Here is a 17,786-nt window from a genome sequence, read left to right on the forward strand (position 1 = left end):
AGATGTGCACCCCAGTGGGTTCCCTGGTCAGAGTGGACTATCAGCTTGGGTCTGCAGGATATCAAAGTTTTTGGGTGGTAATGAGCTCCATCTGGTTTTTGGGAGTCCTTTCCCACTTCTCTGTCATAGGCAGATCCCAGTGATTCTCCATGCAATCCCACAAAGCGCCCCACAGTGCTGGGGTCGCTGTTTGAAACCCATGGGATCTCTTTTCCCATTGGAGGAACCAGAGACTCGGGGGAGACCTCTCAGCGGGGTGCTGTGCTGACGTGGGGGGGAGGCAGTGCAGTCACTGTGTGACTGTTCTTATCCTTCTAATACGGTCTGTCTTGCTCTTGATGGTACAGGAAGGTACTTCTGCCTCACCCCCCTGTTCTAGGGCTCCCTTAATGCTGTCTTTTTCATGAAGAGTGGCTGTTTTTGTGAGGGGAAGCAGAGTCGGGAATGACTTAGGTTGCCATCTTGGTGATTTCACTCTCCAGGTATAACCTGTAGGCCTCTCCATGTGCTGCTTATGGCACTGAGCGGCAAAAAAGAATGTGTGCTTCCGATGGGCAGCTGGTTGCCCGGGAGGGAGAAAGAGGTGGAGCCCACAATCACTCTTTTGGTTTCAGATATTGATAAGAAGACAAAGACAGGGGAATTCTCAGTCTAAAACCTGACACCACAGTCTAAGGGGGAAAATTTCTGGTGTAAAACAAATATCTTGAAATATTCTTTCTACAGACAGAGCCAGGAGACCCACATGCCCCGTCATGCTTCCTCTTTGGGGACAGTATAATAAAGTAAGGAAGCGTATGTGTGTTAGCTCAGCCAACTGATTTGGGCTCTGATTCTGCCCCTTTCTTATTTTGGGAGCCTGGGCAGATATCCAATGAGATATTTGTTTCATCTGTAGAACAAAAGATAACACCCATCCTTCGGGCTGGTATGAGGGCTAAATACGATGTTATGTATACAGTGTTTGACAAGGAGTGCCCATGCAGTAAATGGTAGCTATTATTATTATTTATTGTAGAAGAATTTTAATCCAAAAGAGTCTATAGAGGAATTTTTAGCTTTTCTGTAGACATACCTCCATTTAGCTCACAGGGGCATAGTGCCCTAAGAGTCAATAGCTTTCCATCCTATCCTTTGTTTTCTCAAATCTCAAATTGTGCTACAAAGAATCATTTGATATCCCAGAAAGGTGGGAGGAAAATGATTTGATTAAGCTTCTGCAGCCTGAGAATATGAATAACTTTAATGGCCACAAACTTAAGCTTGAGTTCAATGCACCACTGCTCACACCAGCCTCACACAGCCTTCACCATTATTCCAAAGTTGGTTTGGTTCAGGCCTTTGATTGGATCTGAGACCTCTGGACACTAAGGGATGATGTGTTGACTCTGAAAACAGCTTGACTATCAACAATCTAACAGTCATAAAATAGCCGTAAAGTGATGTTTGTGTAGGCTGTAATATTGATGTTATTCATGGTGGCCAAATAAATGATGGAAGTGCCACAATGTTGGGCAGTGAAATCTGGAGAGCTAATCAGCTGGACCAGCCTGCAGAGAGCTGCAAGGGAAACATAGAACCATTCTTTCTAGATGAAGCAAATCTGATAAACATTTTTAGCCTCTTGGCAAGAGATACAGTGAGAGCTCCAGGAAACCAAATGCCCATTCCTGTTCCCATTTACTCGTTTAAACAAGCTCCTGCTGGGTTTATTTTGGGAAGTAGGTTCTACTTGCCCTACAGAATTTATTGATTTAAGGGAGGAGGTCATTGATCTAAACAAACTTTTCTTGGAGGGATTTTGAAAAGATCATCACAGAAACTAAACATTAATATGTAAATGTGGCTGTACCATTCCCATCTCTCCAGGCTGAGCCCTGTTATATTGCCTTAAATCTATACACTCTGGTCCCCACCCAGGAGGTCCACACTCAATAAAGTCATTGTGTTTCCAAATGTCCTAGCTTCCTCTGTCCTTCTTATCCTTGTCAGGAAGCTAGTATCCATTAGAAACTGGGAGAGAGACTGAACTCAAACTGATTCACAATAATGTGTTCATAACTGACAATCCTTAGCATCAATACCACAGTATTTGCATTTTAAAAGATAACATCTCTTATGTCAAATAAATTTATAACTGGTAAAATTTGAAGCTAAGTGAAAAGAGAACATTAAAAACTCCAAAACAGAGCATCCATGGTTAGCTCCTCTGAGCTGTTGCTTTGTTTCACAGCTGTTCCAAGGACTTTTTCTAAAGAATTCATTTATTCATCACCAAGTATTTGAGAACCTATAATATCCTTGGTACTCTTCTGAGAGTTAAAAAAACATCAGTAAACAAAACAAAGATCTTGGAGTACAGAATGACAGAATATATACCAGACTGAATAAGTACATTTTATAGACTGTTAGAGGGTGATGTGTTCTTGGAGGGAAAAAGCAGAGTAAAGGGGATTAAGAGTGCTGGGTAATTGGGTTGAAGGTTGTAATTTTAAATGTGGAGCTCAGGAAGGCCTCATTGAGAAGGTAATGTTGTATTCAAAGACTTGGAGAAGAAGAGAGAATTAGCCAAGGGGATCTGGGAGAACTTGTTTCTGAAGGAATGGCTAAAGCAGTGCCTGCTCTGTTAAAGGGAGGCCAGGAGGCTGAAGTCAAGAGAACATAGAGGAGAAGTGATGGAGATGATGGGGAACCATCATCCTTGGACAAGTGAAGGATCTTTAGTTCTCTGCTCCTACTCCTGTAGACTTAAAAAAGATGCATAACATGAAAGTCTCGAGTTAAGTTTTAGCTGGGACAAAATGAGGACTGCAGCCTGGAGACAGAACTTCAGATAGCTCTAACAAACTGCTCCAAAGAGGTAGTGGGGGGAGGTCAATATATATGATTTTGCTGAAGGGGTGTTCACACCATTAAGCACTTATCTTACAAAAGTCTTTCTGCTAGTCACAACAAGCTAATGTCACCATAAAGGTATTTAGTGCTTTTCTAGATGTGAGGAGATGCAAGGATTGGGATCATGTGATCAGTTCCTGAAAATATCTATCTAAAGATTTTCTGATGCTGAGAAAGACTGAAGGCAGGAGAAAGGGATGACAAAGATGGCTGGATGGCATCACCAACTCAATGGACATGAGTTTGAGTAAACTCTGGGAGCTGGTGATGGACAGGGAGGCCTGGCATGCTGCAGTCCATGGGGTCACAAAGTGCTGGACATGACTGAGCAACTGAACTGAACTGAACTGAAAGAGTTCCTGGAGCACAATGTGCCTCCTTCTCCACCCTGAACTCCCTTCAGGGTGTGTTGAAGGTCAACAGCTGCAGTCTCACAGGATTCAACCCCCGAAGAGGCAGATGGCAAATGCCCTTGGCTAGTGCCAGTTTGTCCTTGACACTCCCAAGACAGCAAAGGGATCTTTGGAAGAAAACAAGAATGGGGAAAGGGAGACAGAGGATTCAACTGGTATGGAAGAATTGTTTTTTGTAGACGAGTGACTGTGTCTTCTCAAAATCAGTGTAAGGTAATGAGAGCTTTATATCTAAGTAAGAAAAGGAAGTTGAAAAAAACTCTGAAATCTACACTCTCATCCTCCTCTGAGCAGGTAGACAAAATGATGCTCTTTGAATAATATGTTTGAGGAAAAATTCATCACAGATGAGCACTTGACTCTCCATCCTGAACATTTTGGATTGACTTTGGTCAAAGGGCTCTTTTGAGGTTGCCGTTCCAAATACAACCACCTCATTTACATGTCAATTACAAATTGGCAATTCCAAGAGCATTTGCCTGTGATTGAACAACAACAACGAGGGCATTTGCCATCTGCCTCTGGGGAGATCCAACCTTGCCCTGCTACCGCTACTGACCTTCAGCACCCCCGGAGGGAGTCTGAACTCCAGGGGTATTGAAGAGAAGCACTCCAGGGAATCTGGTGGGACAGGTTTTTAGATAGTAAAAGATGGGTTCGATAAAGGATAGAAATGGTATGGACCTAACAGAAGCAGAAGATATTAAGAAGAGGTGGCAAGAATACAAAGAAGAACTGTACAAAGAAGATCTCCACGACCCAGATAATCACGATGGTGTGATCACTCAGTAGAGTCAGACATCCTGGAATGTGAAGTCAGGTGGGCCTTAGAAAGCATCACTACAAACAGAGCTAGTGGAGGTGATGGAATTCCAGTTGAGCTATTTCAAATCCTGAAAGATGATGCTGTGAAAGTGCTTCACTCAATATGCCAACAAATTTGGAAAACTCAGCAGTGGCCACAGGACTGGAAAAGGTCGGTTTTCATTCCAATCCCAAAGAAAGGCAATCCCAAAGAATGCTCAAACTACCGCACAACTGCACATCTCACATGCTAGTAAAGTAATGCTCAAAATTCTCCAAGCCAGGCTTCAGCAATACGTGAACCGTGAACTTCCAGAACTGGTTTTAGAATAGTCAGAGGAACCAGAGATCAAATTGCCAACATCCGCTGGATCATCGAAAAAGAGAGTTCCAGAAAAACATCTATTTCTGCTTTATTGACTATGCCAAAGCCTTTGACTGTGTGGGTCACAATAAACTGTGGAAAATTCTGAAAGAGATGGGAATACCAGACCACCTGACCCACCTCTTGAGAAACCTATATGCAGGTCAGGAAGCAACAGTTAGAACTGGACATGAACCAACAGACTGGTTCCAAAGGGGAAAAGGAGTACGTCAAGGCTGTATATTGTCACCCTGCTTATTTAACTTATATGCAGAGCACATCATGAGAAACACTGGGCTGGAAGAAGCACAAGCTGGAATCAAGATTGCTGGGAGAAATATCAATAACCTCAGATATGCAGATGACACTACCCTTATGGCAGAAAGTGAAGAGGAACTAAAAAGCCTCTTGATGAAAGTGAAAGAGGAGAGTGAAAAAGTTGGCTTAAAGTTCAACATTCAGAAAACTAAGATCATGGCATCTGGTCCCATCACTTCATGGGAAATAGATGGGGAAACAGTGGCTGACTTTATTTTTTGGGGCTCCAAAATCACTGCAGATGGTGATTGTAGCTATAAAATTAAAAGACATTTACTCTTTGGAAGAGAAGTTATGACCAACCTAGATAACATATTAAACAGCAAAGACATTACTTTGTCAACAAAGGTCCGTCTAGTCAAGGCTATGGTTTTTCCAGTGGTCATGTATGGATGTGAGAGTTGGACTGTGAAGAAAGCTGAGCGCTGAAAAATTGATGCTTTTGAACTGTGGTGCTGGAGAAGACTTTTTAGAGTCCCTTGGACTGCAAGGAGATCCAACCAGTCCATCCTAAAGGAGATCAGTCCTGGGTGTTCATTGGAAGGACTGATGCTGAAGCTGAAACTCCAGTACTTTGGCCACCTCATGCGAAGAGTTGACTCATTGGAAAAGACCCTGATGCTGGGAGGGATTGGGGGCAGGAGGAGAAGGGGATGACAGAGGATGAGATGGCTGGATGGCATCACCGACTCGATGGACATGAGTTTGAGTAAACTCCGAGAGTTTGTGATGGACAGGGAGGCCTGGCTTGCTGCAATTCATGGGGTTGCAAAGAGTCGGACATGATTGACTGAACTGAACTGAAACTTTTTCAGAAATTAATTTCATGATCCCAACCCTTGCATCTCTTCATATCTAGAAAATCACTAAATCCCTTCATGGTGACATCAGCTCCTTGTGACTAGTGAAAAACCTAGTAAAATTGGAAAACTAGTAAAGTAAGTGCTTGATTGCATTGAACTCCCCTTCACCAAAATCTTATATATTGATCTTCCCCCACGCCTCTTTGGAACAGTCTCTCAGAGCTACCTAAGGTTCTGTCTCCTGGACTGCAGTCCTCATTTTGCCCCAAATAAAACTTAATTCACAACTCTCAAGTTGTACATCTTTTTTAGTCAACAGGCATCAGTTGCAAACTGAAGGACAAGGAATGAATACAGAGCATTGACAGCCTTCAACATAGAATATAGGTGTAGAGAACTTTCCCTTGTTCAGTCATTGTTAAATTAATCATTTCCCTCTGAGGACATTCTGGACAACAGCTTAGTTCCTTTTTCAGGCTCATTTGCTTTTGCTTTTTTGTTGAATGATTCCAATCGTAAATAAAGCTTTTAATAATTTTGAAAAAAAAAATATTAAAAAAAAAAATTAATCATTTCCCTGCAACTGAAAGCTTCAAGGTGATTTGCTGAAACTTTAAGTTTATATATCAAATTACCTCCCTGTGTACTTATGTATGTATTCCAGACTAGGGATTTCTGGGGATCATATTTTGGGGATCACCTTACATTTAAGATAGGCTTTCTGTTTAAAACGTTCCAAAATACAAACCCTGACACACTTAGAAAACTGTCTATTCTCTATTTTCAAGATACTCCTTCTTTAAAAGGAAGAGAATTTCTTTTTATGTGGAGTATAAGAAATACAACGCTGGGAGTTAGAAGACTTGGATTCCAAAGATGATTGCAAGGAGATTAGATCATATGATTCTGAAATCCTGTGATCTTCTAAGAAATATGATCAGTGAGTCCAGATTTGAGAGAGTTGGTGTGTCAGCCATAACAGTCATTCATTCAACAATAAATACTCTTTTAAGTTTTGTGTGTAAAGTTGTTAATAAAATAGGCATGAGGCTCTTGTTTTTATGACTTAGCTTACTTCACAAATGCCTAATTAGCCTAATTAGTTGGAGTTGTCTAGATTGCTGTGTTGAAAAATAGTGAGGTTCAATAGAAGATATTGGTGGTTGATTAGCAATGTCCACTATGAGTAAAAACAAAGTCTTTGTGCATAAATGGAGCCCAGACACAGTTGATTTTCTTTTTCAGAGGCAACCCCAAACTGTTTCCTGAAAGTTACAGAGCTCTACCAAGGACCCAACATTATATCATTGTTTAACATTATATCATTGTTTAAAAACCAGTCTCCTATCTTCCTGATGGAGTGTGTGTGTGTGCGTGCACTCACTTGTGTCTGACTCTTTGAAACCCCATGAACTGTACAGCCCACCAGGTTCCTCTGTCCATAGAATTTTCCATGGCAAAAATACTGGAATGGGTTGCTGTTTCCTTCTCCTGGGGATCTTCCTGACTCAGGGATTGAACCTGCATCTCCTACACTGACAGGCAGATTCTTTACCACTGAGCCACCTGGAAATCCTTCTGATGGAGCAAAAGAGCTATTTACAGAATACAGACGTGATTTAGACTCAAAGGTGATCTTGTATGGTAGTTAGCATTGTCCAGATGATACTTCAAGGAGAAGTTTAACCTTATCTGGTATAGGTATCCCTGCTGGTTCTGAGAAGTTTAAGAAAATTGACTGATTCTCCCAAAGTGGCTGTAGCAATGGAGAAGTCAACTCATTCTCTTTTAACCCTGAGGTATCATTCTGTGTCTCTCAGTCCTGGGCTGATCTTTTTAGCAATTTGCTACTTCAAGTCTACTTATCTGTCAATCACTGTTAAATTCATTTTGCACAGCTGACTGTGGTGTTATCACAGCCTTCCTTATACTAATGCGTTTAAGAGTTGTGTGTCTTTGAAAGGCTGCCAACATAGAGGAATAGCTGTAAATGCAACTTCCCAGTCAGACTGTCCTTTTCATGATCAGCCTGTAACTACCATTTGCACTTTTTATAGCTTGAATTCTTTGCTGGTCTGACTGCAGTCATTGATTTTCAACAATATATTTCTCCTGTTGGATTTTTTTTTTTTAATTTACCAACACATGTTGAATGAGGGCCTGTACCAGATGATTTAATATTACAAACTTCATTTGAAACAGCTCCTACAAGAAACTTATACTCTATTTATTGGGTTGAAAGGCAATCAAATAACATTATAAGCAATACAGGGAAAGCAAAGCGATATGATAGGAAGATACAGGCATGTTCAAATTCCAGTACTGCTATTTATTAGCTGTTGACCTTGGGTAAGTTAATACTTTACTTCTCTGGACTTCATTTCCATTACCCATTAAGGTGGACATAGGCAAATCTACTTGGCTTATAAACGGTATAATATGTATGAAAACCACCTGGAATATAGTTACGCAGGTTACTGTTTTTAGCAATGGTAACTATTTTAAAATAATTTTAGTATTAACAAGTCAGAGAACAAACATGCAAGAGATATTAGGAACATGCAATTTCTAGACTTTGGTTTTGACTTAGATCCTAGGATCACTGAGGACGCCATGGCCGCTGTTATTCAGGTTTGACAGGGTGTGTGATTAGGATGTTTGTTAGGGGTCTCCCTCCCTGCCTGTCTCTCTACCACACTTTCTGCCTCTTTTCCTTTAAGGAGAGTTCAATGGAGAAAGAAAGAGCTTGGAGGAATGGTCCTTGAAGAGTGCTGTGTGCTTAGGGTATAATCCCAGAAACCTAGACAGTACTTTAAGACCATGTCCACTGGTTAATATAACATTGAGAAAAAATGCCTATTAAGATAGGCATGGAGCCCAGAACTGTCTAGCTTCCTGCAGCCTGAAGACTGTGCTGTCTCCTTCCCACACTGATGCAGCAGCTCTCAAGAGGCTCCAGAAAAATAATCAGAAAGCAATAAAGCTGCCTTGTAGAGCTATGACCCTGTATCTCTTTTTTCTCCCCAGCTTTATTGAGCTATAACTGACAAATAAACATTATATATATTTAAGGTGTACAACTTGATGTTTTGATATACACATGCATTGTGAAATAATCACCACAATCAAGTTAATTAACATATTCATCTTTTAAACTTCCAGTAGATGGGCCCTGATTCCCTGTACAACTCTTTGCTGTAACAAAAGATGCTAATTAGCCGATTGGAATTTCAAAAACCCTATTCACCAACAGCTCAACTGTTATAGCTGAATGGATGGCAAGTTCACTCAAGCAGCCAGTGGTTTATTTGTTCCTCTGCTCAATTAGGTCCCTAGAATGTTCATGTTGGAAAGGAAATTAATGATCAACTAATTAATCCCCCCCAGTCTAAAACTGAGTCAACTGAAGCTTAGTGAAATGGAACTTGGGTGAAGTCACGGTGACAGTCAGCAACAAAGCCTGAGCAGAAGCCATTTTGGTTTTGATATTTTATTACCAAAGAATGTAATTTTTTTTTTAATTTTAGGTTTCTAAAGACATTTAAGATAATCAAACTTGAAACTGTCCCTTCTCAAACAACTGTTTCTGATTCTTTGATCTTGAGAAGATTGTACTTACCTTGCTGAGTTTGGAAGCCATATCCCAGAAGGCTCTAATGAACATAAAAGCTAGTTACAGTATAAATCATGAATGTAAAGCAAGTGCAACATCTATGGCTTAGGGGCAGAATTACCAAGAATAATCATCAGGTGCCTTTGCAAGACTAAGTAACTAATTTTCTATGAATAATTTTGCACAGAAAACTTTTTTAGTTTTCTACCCCAACCTGTGTAAACTTCAGGACCCACAAAATCTGATTTGCCCTTAGGTAACTCTCTAAGGGATCATAGTGGGAATGCTTGGAGTCCGCTGATTTGGCTTCAGTTCTTCTCTGTCACCTGCTACCTGGCTGACCTTGGAGAGGTTACTAAAGATCTTAGTATATCTGTTTCCTCACTTATAAGAAGCAGATAATGAAACTGATCTCATGGAGTTGCTGTACACCTTAAGCAAGGTAAGGTGGGAAAAGTCTTCAGTTTAATGCCTGGCCCAGAGCAAACCTGCAATAAAGGGGCTTTTGTATTATGTAGGGAGGTTGTCGGATATAGCAATTAAGAAAGTGGGCCTTAGAACCAGGTATACCTGTATTCAAATTCCTGTTTTATATTACAATACTTACTGTATTATCTTGGGCAACTTAGTATTTCTGAGCCCTAGTTTTTTCATCTTTAAGACAGGATACTAAAACCTAATCAATACAGTAGTTTGAGATTAAATGAGATGATGTAAAGTGCTCATCAGAGTTGCTTTTGCCTACAAGTAACATCAAGAACAAACATTTTAAATAGCTTAAAACAGTGACTTTTCATATTTTTGACTATAGCCCACAATAAGAAATAGATCTTACGTTGTTCCTAGGTGTAAAAATACGCATTATCACAGGACTAACATGAATCAAATTTGATTATGTATATGATCAAGCTTCATATAGTATTCTAGAAGGGCAAAATAAGAGTGTGGTTACTGAATTCAGGCATTTCCCCAAATATGCCACAATAGCATTGGTATCCCAACATGTGACATGCTTGTATTTTTCTTCTATCTTCTATATCATTTTAATTTACTTTTTAAAGTACAGTTGATTTACATTATATGTTTCAGGTGTATAACATAGTGATTCAATATTTTTACAGGCTGCAGCTCATTTAAAGTCATTATAAAATATTGTACTGTATTCCCTGTGCTGTAAAACATACCTGTGGAGCTTATTTATTTTATACATACTATTTGTACCTCTCATCCCCTACCCCTGTTTTGCTCCTCCTGCTTTCTCTCTCCCCTTTGGCCACCACTAGTTTGTTCCGTATATCTGTGAGTCTATTTCTGTTTTGTTATATTCATTCATTTGTTTTATTCTTTAGATTTCATATACAAGTAATAACATACCGTATTTGTCTTTCTCTGTCTGGTATATCTCACTAAGCATAATACTCTCCAAATCCATCCATGTTATTGCAAATGTCATATGTCACAAATGGCAAATTTTCATTCTTTTTCATGACTTAGTACTATTCTACTTATCCATTCATCTATAGATGGACACTTAGGCTGCTTCCATATCCTAGCTATTATAATAAATAAAGCTGCTCTGAACATGCATCTTTTCAAATTAGTGTTTTGTTTTCTTTGGATATACACTCAGAAATGGAATTGCTGAATCATTTGTTAGTTCTATTTTTAGTTTTCTGAGGAACTTCCATGTTGTTTTCCATAGTGGTTGCACCTATTTATCATCCCACCAATGTTATATTAGGGTTCCCTTTTCTCTACATCCTCGCCAACATTTGTAAGTTGTACACTTTTTGATGGAAGCCATTCTGACAGGTTTGAGGTGATATCTCATTATGGTTTTGATTTTAATTTCTCTGACTAGCAATGTTGAGCATCTTTACATGTACCTGTTGGCCACCCATATATCCTCTTTGGAAAAATGTCTTTTCTAATCTTTTGTCCATTTTTAATTGCTTCTTAGATATTTAATTTTATGAGCTCTTCATATATATTTTGGATATTAGCTCCTTGTCAGTCATGTCATTTGAAAATATTTTCTCTCGACTTTTTATTTTGTTGATGGTTTTCTTTGCTCTGCAAAAGCTCTTAAGTTTAACTAGTTCCCATTTGTTTTTGCTTTTGTTCCCTTCACCTTAAAGACAGATCCAAATGTTACTGTTTATGTCAAAGATTGTTCTATGTCAAAAATTCTTCTCAGAGTTTTATGGTTTCTGGTCTTATATTTTGGTCTTTAATCCATTTTGAGTTTATTTATGTATATAATGTGAGAAAATACTGTAAATTATTCTTTTACATGTAGCTGTCCAGTCTACCCAGCAGCACTTTCTAAAAAGCCTGTCTTTTCCCCATTGTAAGTTCTTGCTTCCTTTGTTGTAGATTAATCGATCCAAACTGTGTGGGTTTATTTCTGGGCTCTTTATTCTGTCCCCTTGATCTATACATCTGTTTTTGTGCCAGTACCACACTCTGTCAGTTTCTATAGCTTTGAAGTATAGTCTGAAGTCAGGGAGTGTGATCCTTCAGTTTTGTTCTTTTTCTCAACATTTCTTTGGGTATTTGGGGACTTTTGTGGTTCTGCATAAATTTTAGGATGGTTTGTTCTAGTTTGTGAAAAATGCCCTGGGCATTTGATAGATATTTCGTTAAGTTTCTGGAGTGCTTTGGTTAGTATGAACATTTGACAATATTAATTCTTCCAATCTATGAACATGAAATATCCTTCAATTTTTTTGTATCATCTTCAACTTGTCCCTAATGTTTTATAGTTTTCAGAACATAGGCCTTTCACTTCCTTAGTTAAGTTTATTTCTAGGTATCTTCTTATATTTCATGTGATTTTAAACTGGACTATTTTCTTGCTTCCTCTGAAAGTTCATTATTAGTGTGTAGAAAAACAACAGACTTCTGTATGTCAGTCTTGTATCCTGCAATTGTACTGAATGCATTTATTAATTCTTATAGTTTTTGTTAGGGTTTCATATATATAGTACCATGTCATCTTCAAATAGTGACAGTGTTACTTCTTTCTTTCCAATTTGGATGCCTTTTAGTTCTTTCTTGCCTGATTGCTCTTATATTGAATAAAAGTGACAAGAGTAGACATCCTTTCCTTGTTCCTGATCTTAGAAAAAACGTTTTCAGTTTTTCACCATTGAGTATGATGTGGTTTGCTCTTTATGGCCTTTATTATGTTGAGGTACATTCCCACTATACCAACTTTGTTGAGAGTTTTTGTCATTAATAGATGTTGAACTTTGTCAAATACTTTTTCTGCAACAATTGATATGATCATATGATTTTAACTGTTTGTTAATATGATATATCATATTGACTAACTTGTGGAGCTTGAACCTACCTTGTATCCTTGGGATAAATCCAACTTAATAATGGTGTATGATCCTTTTAATGTATTGCTGAATTCAGTTTGCTTAATATTTCTTTGAGGACTTTTGCATCTCTCTTCATCAGAAATGGTGAACTGATTTTGGTATGAGGGTCTCATAAAAATGATTTTGAGAAAGATAGGTATTATTTCTTTTGTAAATGTTTGGTACAATTCCCCTGTAAAGCTGTCTGATCCTTGACTTGTGTTTGCTGGGAGGTATTTTTAGTTACAAAATTAGTGTCACTACTATTGATTGATCTGTTTAGATTGTTTCTTCCTGATTACAATCATCTTGGGAGATTGTATAGTTCTAGAAATTTACCCATCTTATCTCCATTATATTGACTCGTTTCTTTTTCAGTTTATTTGGATCCTGTGTTTTTATTGATGACGCTTATCAATTTTATCTTTTAAAAAAACAAACAGCTCTTGGTTTCACTGATCTTTTTTTTTGGCCTCTATATAATTTTTTTGTTTCTATGTTATTCATTCTCTCTCTGAAACTTTTTTTTTTTTCTGGTGACTTTGGGCTTTGTTTATTCTTTTACAGATTACTTTAGAAGTTATATTAGGTTGTTTATTTCTAATTTTTCTTGTTTCTTGAAGTATGCCTGTATCACTATAAACTTTCCTCTTAGAACTGTTTTTGCTGCATCCCATAGATTTTGGAAAGTTGTGTTTTTATTTTTGTCTTAAGATACTTTCTGATTTCCTTTTAAATTTCTTCATGTACTCACTAGTTGATCTGGAGTTTTGTTTTCATTTTTTGGAGTGTAGTTTATTTACAATGATGTGTTAGTTTCAGATGTATAGCAAAGTCAATCAGTTGTACACATACATGTATCCACTCTTTTTTAAAGACTCTTCCCCTATAAGCCGTTAGAGAGTATTGAGTAGAGTTCCCTGTGCTATACAGTAGGTCCTCATTACTTATCTAAGTTAGTAGCATGTAGTTTAGTCTTGATGTGTTTGTTTTTCCCATTTTTCTTCCTGTAATTTATTCCTAGTTTCATACCCTTGTGGTCAGGAAAAAGATGGTTGATAGAGTTTCTATCCTCTTAAATTTATTGAGACTGCTTTGTAGCATAGCATGTGATATATCCTGGACATTCCAAATGCACTTAAAAAGAGTGTGTTTTCTGCTGTTTTTTATATAATGCCCTATAAACATCTATGGAGTCCAGCTAGTCTAATGTGTCATTTTATTTTATTATTATTATTTTTTAATGTGTCATTTTAAACTACTGTTTTTGCCTCCTGTCCAGGCTGCCTCATAACATTGAGCAGAGTTCCATGAGCTATACAATTGGCCCTTTTTGGTTATCCATTTTAAATATAGCAGTGTGTAGAGGCAACCATAAGTTTGTTCTCTAAGTCGTGAGGCGTCTGGGGGAGAATGGATACATGCATATGTATGGCTGAGCCCCTTCACAGTTCACCTGAACACAGCATTGTTAGTCAGCTATACCTCAATACAAAATTAAATGTTACAAAAATTTTAGAGAAAAAAAAACTGCTTTTGTATTGGTTTTCTGTTTGGTTGATCTATCCATCGATGTAAGTGGGGTATTAAAATCCTCTCCAATTATTGCATTATTGTCAATTTCTCCCTTTATGTCTGTTAGTATTTGCTCTATATCTTTAGGTGCTCCTACAATAGATGTTAACAAATGTTTTCTCCCCTTCTTGTATTGATCTTTTTATTATATAACGTCCTTCTGTTTTTGTCTTTTGTTGTAGACTGTGTTTTATTTATATTAATTTTAATTGTGCAGACTGTTTTAAAGTCTACTTTATCTGGTATGACTAGTGCTACTCTGGCTTACTTGTCATTTCAATTTGCATGAAATATGTTTTTTCAAACCCTGATCATTTTTTGTGTGCCTTTAGCTCTGAAGTGAGTCTCTTGTAAGCAGCATATCTTATCTTTTAATCTAATTAGCCATTTTAATTGGAGCAGTTCGCCAGTTGACATTTAAAAATGATTATTGATAGATATGTACTTACTGCCATTTTGTTGTTTTCCAGTTGTTTTATAGTTCTTCTCTTTTCTGTTTTTCTTTTAGTTTCTTCCCTTATGGTTTGATGATTTTCTTTAATGGTATGCTTGTGTTCCTTTCATTTTAGGTTGTATCTGCTGTAGGTTTTTGATTTGTGATTATTATAGGGCTCATATATGTTGATCTGTACCTATTATCTACTTGTCTTATAGTCATTTAACTTCAAACACCTTCTAAAAGATCTATGTTGTCTTACACCCCTGCCCCATGTTTTGTATTTTTGATGCCATATTTTATATCTTCATGTTTATCTTTTAACTGTTTGTAGTTATAGTTGATTTTACAGTTGTCTTTCAGTCTTTGTACTAGCTTATTAAAGTGGTTGATCCATAGCCTTTACTATTTGTCTTTACTTAGTAGAATTTTTCCTTTCCTATAGATTCTAACTTCTTGTTGTAGCCTTTTCTTTTTTACTTATAGAAGACCCTTTAACATTTCTTTTAGGGTTGGTTTAGTACTGATGAACTCTGTCTCTTCTGAATGATAATCTTGCTGAGATTATCCTTTTCCACTCTAAACATGTCATGCCATTTCCTTCTGGTCTGCAGTGTTTCTGCAGAAAAGTCTCTCATAGCCTTATGAGGGTTGCCTTGTATGTGACTCCTTGCTTTTCTCTTGCTGTCTTTAGATTTCTCTCATTAACTTTTGCCATTTTAATTTTGATGCCGAGGTGTGAATCTTTTGCGGTTCTTTGGGGCTCTGTTCTTCCTATACCTGGATGTGTTTCCTTCTTCAGATTCAGGAACTTTTCAACCATAATTTCACTAAATACATTTTCAACCCCTTTTGCTCTCCATTCTCCTTCTGGAATCCTTATAATGCAAATGTCGATACACATGATGTTGTCCCAAATATTTCTTAAACGGTTTTAATTTCAAAAATTTGTTTTCTTTTTGTTATCCTAATTGAGTGATTTCCATTATTCTCTTTTCCAGATCAGGTGTTCTGTATCAGTAGATTTGCTGTTAATTCCTTCTAGTGTGTTTTCATTTATCATATTCTTTAGTTCTGATTGGTTCTTTTTTACTTTCTAGTTCCTTGTTAAGAGTTCACACTATGTTCATCTGTTATTTTCCCTAATTCAGTTAACATTATTACTAATTCTCTGAACTGGTAAATTGTGTATCCGTTTCATTTGTTTTTTTCAGGTTTTTTTTTTCCCTTGTTCTTTTATTTGAAACAAATTTCTCTGTCTTCTCATTTTGCTTATCTTTGTCTCTATGAAATTAGATAAAAGTTACCTATCCTGGTCCTGAATGGGGTGTCTTTGTCTGGGAGCATCCTTGTGCAGTCTGCATGTGCCTGATGGCTTTGGTGGGTGAGCTGTGTCTGAAGTGAGCTCAAGTCACATTTCTCCCCTGGGTAGGCTGGCAGCTATCACTATTGCTAGGAGGTGGAGCTGGAGATGGCAGAGATGGGGGAGGGTTAGAACTAGAGCCAGGTGTGAGAGGGGGACTTCTCTGCTCAATAGCCAACAGTATCCTGTCAAGGGATGGGAGTGCGTCCAAAGTTGCTACAGCAGAAGCCCCGAGGGTCAAGTCAGAGCTGGTTCTGCTCCCTCAGTGTGTGCTCCCCCGCTCCCAGCATTGGCACCTTTGCCCCGTAAGGGAGCACTGCCGCAGCAGGTGCCGGTAATGGCCACCCGCTCCCCGTTCGGGTACAGTGCTGGGTCCAGGCTGGCGCCATCCTCCATGGCAAAGCAGGCTCCAGCAGCAGCAGCCTTTGCTCTCGTGGGAAGCTGTGCTGCAGAGCAAGAGGGGCCACAGCGTGTGCTGGAGTGATCCCGCCTCTGGACCGAGCACTTGCCAGGTCTGAGCCCACTCTGTTCCTGACAGCTGGGCACTCAGCTCGGCTGCCGTGGCCTCTGCCTTAGTATGAAGCTGCTCTGCAGAGCAAGAGGAACCATGGTGGGTGCCCAGCTTGGCCTGGGCCTGCACCGGGCCAGTTACAGAAAACCGGGCCGTCTCGGGCCCTTTCATTCTGCTTCCGCTGCCTCGTTGAGGGAGTAAGAGTGTGTGTGCATTTCTTAAGAGTGGTCTAGGTTTCCGACAGCCCCACTGTCAGTCTCATCGACTTTCAAACCCGCCGAGAGACTTTTCCTACCAGTGCTGGGCCCCAGAGATGGGGTGCCTGATCCATGGTTCAGACTCCTCACTCCCCAGGAAGGGTGTAATCCCCCTCCTCTTCTGTGTTCCCTTCCAGGGTACAGGTCCTGACCTGATTGCTTCTCCTCCCTTCCTGATCCCGACTCTGTGTGGACCTTTCTTACAGCCTTTTGGATGTTTAATACTCATTCTGCCAGTCTCCAGTTTGTTTCCAGTGAGAATTGCTCCACATTTTTGATGTCTTCATGGGGGGAGGTGAGCTCCATGTCCTCCTACTCCACCATCTTGATCTCCTCCTCCACCATCTTGATCTCCTCCTCTTATGGATTCATTAGTTTACTGAACAATATGCTGGTTTCTTCTGTGATAAATTACAAATCTTGGTTTCTCAAGCCAGTATTCTACATAAGCGATAAATACACTACAGGAATCGTTATTCTATTACTGACCTTTCTTCATTCTGTAACAAATTCAAATAATAGCATAAGATTGTAATTTTTAATAATATTCCTTGCCCTTTGAGTTATGAGCTAAATTATACAGGTTCAATAAACCCCTTCAGCTAATGATACTACTTTTGTAGGCTGTAATTCATGTAGGGGAAGTTTTATGTACCTTTCTTCAAGCATCCACTGGCTTGGCATAGATGCACACTACCTGATAAGCTAATTGTGCAAATTTTTCTTCTGTTCTTAGGTGCCCAAACTAGCCATGGTTAGGTTTGTTGAGTAAGGTGTAAGAAGACAGGTAAAGAGGCATCACTGTTATTTGACCATGCTTTTTCTCTGTGGCAAAAATGCATTAAGGCAATCACTGAGACATTTTGGAAACAGGTACTTTTTGCTATTTTTTATGGCTTGTCTATTCCAGTGGAGTGCCAGTTCCTTTTTTGTGATGTTTTGGATGTTAACTGATATTGTATCTAGGGTCCCTGAGGGAGTCAGTCACTTAGTCATATTTTAAACATATGCCTTTATAGTCTCCACTCTTTATATGCATTAAACAGTTTACTCATTCTTCGTAGTA

Source organism: Muntiacus reevesi, chromosome 3, assembly GCF_963930625.1.
Source record: "Muntiacus reevesi chromosome 3, mMunRee1.1, whole genome shotgun sequence".
In the NCBI taxonomy this organism is placed as follows: domain Eukaryota; kingdom Metazoa; phylum Chordata; class Mammalia; order Artiodactyla; family Cervidae; genus Muntiacus; species Muntiacus reevesi.